This window comes from Morone saxatilis, unplaced genomic scaffold (genome assembly GCF_004916995.1).
Source record: "Morone saxatilis isolate NCDOM2014 unplaced genomic scaffold, NCSU_SB_2.0 Contig2, whole genome shotgun sequence".
In the NCBI taxonomy this organism is placed as follows: domain Eukaryota; kingdom Metazoa; phylum Chordata; class Actinopteri; family Moronidae; genus Morone; species Morone saxatilis.
Genome location: NW_023339762.1, coordinates 5590034 through 5596212, shown reverse-complemented (window position 1 = coordinate 5596212; position 6179 = coordinate 5590034). Strand labels below are relative to the sequence as shown.

The 6179-nt window shown below is 36.6% G+C and overlaps 1 long non-coding RNA gene across 1 annotated transcript in view; it reads right to left on the bottom strand.

Annotated features, from left to right (window-relative positions):
- The window catches only part of LOC118330958, a 15132-nt gene that overhangs the window by 2400 nt on the left and 6553 nt on the right, over positions 1 to 6179 (bottom strand). The window lies entirely within an intron of this gene.

Genomic DNA, 6179 nt, shown 5'->3' with positions numbered 1-6179 from the left:
AACATCCTTCTAGTGTCAAACTCGGCACAGACAGCACTGCACAGTGAAGATCAAACATCTAACTGCACGAATGAGAAGAAAAACTGATTTTTGAAAGGAGGGGGACTTTAATGTGTTGAGTATAGTTAACTCAAAATCATTAGTTAGGTTGACTATAAAATGTAAATTTAGACATCTTAAAGATCTGAATTATGTTATGTAAGTAGTACTCATCAGGAAAAAGTTATCTTTACTAGTCTAAGCATTACTACAGTCTACACATTACAAGGAAAATATCAGGAAACTGAGTACCTTAACATTTCCAAGTCAGCTGAACTAAAAGTGATAAGCTGGTAAAACAGGTTTATTTGTTGAGAATAAAAAAAAACCTATTGGTGCCCACAATATGACAGTCTTGACTTGAACTTCCTCAACTATTACAAAATCAAAATGCCTTTCCACACACACACATGTGATCTTCACTGAATGCGGTATGTAACAAACAAACAAACAAAAAAAACATCAATAGTCATTTGGGACCAAAGGGGAAAAAAACAACTTTTCCACTGCAGATGGAAGGGTAAAGGTCTCAGCATGACCTAATATTTAAAATTGTTCACTCACTGCATCAGACGATTTTTGAGTGATTGTATTATGGGTTTTAGGGACAGTGAGAGAAGCACTCTTTGAATAAAGTCCAAGGTGTTCTGCAGCTGTTGGGATTAATCCAAGTTCAGGGTGTAAATTAGTCCAAATAGTACAGAAAATCTAAATGTGTTATTTTTATACTGTTTTCTGTTAAAACATTTATACTGTTCATACTGTTATAGTAAAATGTTTGATAAAGTTAAACATTGAAGCAACCTATAGCTCAGCTGGTAGAGCTGGCACCCCATGTATCAGGGCTGAGTCCTTGCAGTGGCCATGGGTTTGAATCTGACCTGTGGCCCTGCTGCCTGTCATCCTCTCTCTATCTAACTTCAGCTGTCCTATCCAATAAAGCCAAAAAAGCCCAAAACATTTATTTAAAAAACAACCAACTATTTTTTTTACATAATATATTTGCAATTACATGTTAACAGGGTCAAACATCTTTTATAAAAACAACAATAAAACAGGTGTTTTGAGGTGCTACCTTTGATCCACGTGTGTTTATTTCATCCCGACTGATAGGGTTGAAATTAACAATGTGCAACTAATGCAACTTTACAGAAGTTGTTCCACATTTGTACAAAATTGGACCTGGTATTGATAGAACAAATGAAAATTAGCTTCTGTCTGTGTTATCTTTTAAAATGACATTTATCTGAAAAGGGTCGTACCAGCTCTCCTCAATAGCTTGCAGATTTTTCTCTCTTCTGTTCCAGCTGCTGATTTAAAAATGTTCCTTTAACAGAGAAAACTATCGCAACCTCCTGCAGAGACAAATAATGAGCTCTGTAATTATACTGTAATTGTCTGTGGGTGGTTCAGAGTGTGTGTGTTTTATTTATGTAGTGCATGTGTGCATTAGTGTGAAAGTGTGTATTTTTCTGTGTGTTCTTGCTTTTGTTCAGAGGTGGACTGTGTCCGACTCAAAAGCCGAACACAGTATGCATTACAATTCCCAAAGCATCCCAAATAGTTCACATCTCATCTATATACAGTCAAGCTGTGTGAATATACTGTGTTTATTTTATTATTACACCAGAAAAGATTCAAAGTAATATTACAGATGTTAAAGGACCAGTGTGTATGATGTAGTGGCATCGGTGAAGTTACAGAATGCAACCAACTTAACTTTGCTCACGTCTCTAACCCTATCACAGGTCGCACACAATTGTACCTAAGTACTGTAATTAAGTAAATGTACTTTGTTACATTCCACCACAGGCAGTCAAAACCTATTTCACAACTGAATATAGTAATTTAAATCTTTTTGAAATGGTTACATATAACCTAAACCTTTACAAAATAAACTTTAAACAACTTCAGCTCGCTTTTGTTTGTTTTTGTTTCGTTTCAACTTTGGAGGTTTATCATAATTGGCAAATGTATTCAGGATGCAGCAATATATTTCTTACTTAGCCTAATAAACAGCCATTTTCAGGCTACGATTTTAAATCAGGATTGTCATTAGTATCAAAGTAGGTGAACCATCATTGCTGCTCTTACAGGTATTTCAAAGATGAAAGCCATTTTCAGTCCCAGACGGCATGATTCACTGCAGAAAGCTGTGAAATCCTGTTTGTCCCTGGAGTGATGAAAGCACTTTAGGAGTTTGTGTCTCGGTTCAGAGCCTGTTGAAACTCCCTGAAGCGTTTCACATTTTCTGCCCCCACTGGGGGAAAAACAGCAGCTTCCCACTGATAGGTTAAAACACCCCTGGAGCTTCACAAATGATTTTACAGACAGAAAACATGAGAGTGCAAGTACAAAAGCTGAATCGCATTGACCAAAAGTGTGTGGAGAGAGCGATGTTAAGTAAGATGTTTTAGGTAGTTTCTATAGTGTTGTAGGAAAAAGACCTGACCAAGATTTCTTGAGATGTCGTTCAGAAGCTTCAGTGGTAGCTAAACTCTCCACAGTGATTGTATTCTCAGGCAATTGCTCGAAACTTTGAAAAGAAACAACACTGATCCCAAATCTGAGTCAATATGAATACCTAAATCATGACACCTGCAGTATAATGACTGAATCAATAGTCCTGACAGTAGCACTGCATCATTGATCGTATTAGGAATTTAATCTTAATATACATCATTCTTAGGTCATATTAGCATTAGTGAAGAGGGCCCCTCACCACAAGGTCAAACCTCCAGCAGATCTTCATTGAAGAACAACTTCATTGTGACAACAACACTTTTTGGCTTGTTGCCTTCATTAGAGTCATCCTTAATCATTCTGATTTGTTTTTAATAGTCCTAAGTGGATAAAACATAGAGGAGTGAGCAATAACTGTGCGTGGCAGACATTTTGTTTTTTCCCTATTTTTTTGGTTCCTCAAGGTTGGGATCCACTTAATTACTTCATGTAGAAGCAGAGGCAGAACATCAAAGTAAATAAATGTAATATGTGTGAGAGACAGAGGGGTAAAATTCAGTGAAAGAAAAAGCTTCTAAGGAACAACACAACGAGTGCCGGTGATAATGATATTATTGATAATTTCTTCCCGTCCATGTTGGCTTAAAATTTTTAACTTAAAGTTAATTCTTGACTTTGGAAACAAACTTCAGATAGATATAAAGCACATACATGTTTTGTCCATGTACAGATCAAATATTTAGGTACAACTGTAAATATAATGCAACTTATTATAACACCACTAATAAGTACATGCTCAAAATGACCACAGACATATATTAACTGCTCTCTGGTAGTGTCGAAAAACTAAACATAACCTTTACAGAGATAGCATTTATTACAGAACGCTTGTATTAGATTGCGTTAAATTAACTGAGGCTTTCTTATAAAGGTCAGATATATTCTGCATGCTAAAATTCTACTACACACAATCAACCATGTTTTCACAGAGATGAATAGATTGTGCTCATTTTACATCTAAAGTCGTGAAGAATGATCTAAGGAAGAATGAAAAAGAAATGAGGTTTCATGGTTAGATTTCAGAACGTTTCTAAGATTTGCTGTTGAGTTTAAACAACAGGTTATGGGCAGTTTAAAATCCTTTTGAAGAAAGTTCAAGCTGTAAAGTAAGAAGTCATTTGTATTAAAAATAAAAATGTTGAAAGGAGTAAACAAACTGCATGGAGAGAAACCCAGAGATCCAAATCCAGGACTGTCCCCTGAAACCCCCCCATTATTATCAGAGTGTTTGGGTTTAAAGCTGCAGGTGATTTAACTTTCAGGAATTAAGATTTATTTTAAAATGATAAAAATAAATCACTGTATTTGGTAAACAAAACCAAAGATCAGATATGGCCATTTTAGAAGTATCAGCAGCAGTCTTGTTCCTCTATGTTATGTTAGAGTAAAATGTGAAGATGTGAGAAGAAACCAGAGACATGTACCTGATCGATGTGACTGTGACTCCAAGCTGACAGTTTTTTGTTGTTGTTTTTTCAGTCACAATAAAAAAATGAGAAGTTTGTTGCTTTTTTCAAAAGTTATATCAATACTTAACTTACTCTCTTAATTACTCCTTGACAACAGTAATTCGTTACACGACTCATTATACTTCTACTCGTATATTACTCTTCTGCTACACCCCACAAAATTGGTAATTGCATTCTTTTTCCCAAAATTCAGACTTCTCGTGTGTGCTTTTGTGTGAATGTCAGGGTAATTGCCTGGTAAGCACAGATAAGGTTTCAAACTAGCAGTTTTTTCTGCAGCATGATTCCATAAAAAGTTACAGATTAGATGAAAAGACACAATCTTATGAACAACTTCTGTTCTTTGGAGACATAGTCTCTGCATAGGGGGTATTAGTGAATAGTTAAACTACTCATTAGTAAACATATTGTTTAATGTTTAAAAAGGCTCAGTTATTTCCTAATACAGCTGGGAATTGTACTTTTTAGCAAATGGTAGTAAAAAATGGGGAAATAGTGCATTTGTTGGGGCCTATTTTCAGTGGCCGATTAATCCACATTTGGTGCTCTAGTGAGTATTTGGTGCAGTGTGTGTGTAAAAACATGCAACAGTGTGGCTCACTGATGTATTTTTAATATATATCAGGCTTTGATACACATACACTTGTTAGTAGAATTAATTCATTGCTGGTTTGGGTCTGTATATATTTGTTGACAAGAAGAAAAAAAGAGATCACCAGACTTCCTGTAACAGACTCTTTCTGTTTTTCCTCATGTTTCCTTTAACAGTGGTGTCATATGGTGTTATAGTTGATCTGCAGATTACTGAAATCTGTACGCATTATCAACATTCACCGCTGAAATAATGAAAAAAACTGAACAGACGAAGAACTGCAGTACTTGAACAATGAATTAACTTGATACCGTTCATGTCTCTCTCTCTCTCTCTCTCTCTCTGTTTAGTAAAGAATTTGGCAGGCGCTCTCTAAGCCTGCTGGGAAATGTAGATCAGTGGGTAAGTGGATGTAAATTTCCTCCAGTGGAGATGCTACTGAAGCTCTGCAGTGCATCAGAATCCAACAGCATCAATTATTGAACGTGTTGGAATGAAAGACTGGCATGCCTCATCCCCATTTAAAGTTTTTAGGCAACGTGAAATATTAATGCAGATGAGACCGGGTCACTGCAGAGGCAAAGAATATGAGTTTACTGTGGACTGAACAGCAGAGAGTAAAAGGGTAATCAAGCATGTAAAAGGCAACAAATCAAACACGTTTACTCATAGTTCTCTCATAACACTCTACAGGTTCACAAAAATATCTTTCCCTTTTTTTAACAACTAATATAAACTGTAAGTGTGATTTAATACTGCAAAAGGGTAGCCAACAGAAGCTTGACTGAGTTTTCTGAATCCACAAAGGAGCCTGGAAAGCTTCAGCTGAGCTGAAAACATGAAAATCAATGGAGGTTGGAATTTCAAGGTTTTTTGGAATTATTTGGAGAGATTAAATTCTTGACATGGCAAGCATTGGCATGACCTATGTCAGGTTCTAGCTTTACTTCTGAATACCAATCCAATGTTTGGGGACATTCAATAGTTCTTGTTAGGGCTTACATCCAGGGCTTTTTCTGCACCGTGACTGGGGCAAACTGTTATTGTTGATCCCTACTGACACAAGGCTTTTCAGAGTGAGACTTTCCACAGAACATGGCCAAAAACAACATATTGTTGAGGTCACAAAGGCCGTAAGAGTTATGACTCTTGTCTTAAAGGAGGAAGTAGTGTGACGTCATAGAACCACAAGGGATGGCTCTCCCATGAAAAACAACAATCAAGTGCCAAAGACATCATATTATGACAGGAGCAAAGGAGGAAGTCAGCTGATGTTTTTATAGAGCATCATAGGTTGGACTTTACTGGACTTTAACGCCAAAGAATGCTGTTTGTTTACACGCAACATTGTCTTTTTTTTTTCAAGCTTGATGACGAAGCTCCCTTAACTAAGTTTGTGGTGGTTGGGGTCCTTCTTGGGCGCCAATTAAACTAGTGGACAACACCCCGGATCTGGGCGCAGGGCATTTGCCTTTTGGCTTGATTGCTAATCTAGTCTTGCACATGTACCCCAATTTTAGGTTCTCATAAAAGTAATTTTTTTGGCCTTTTATTGC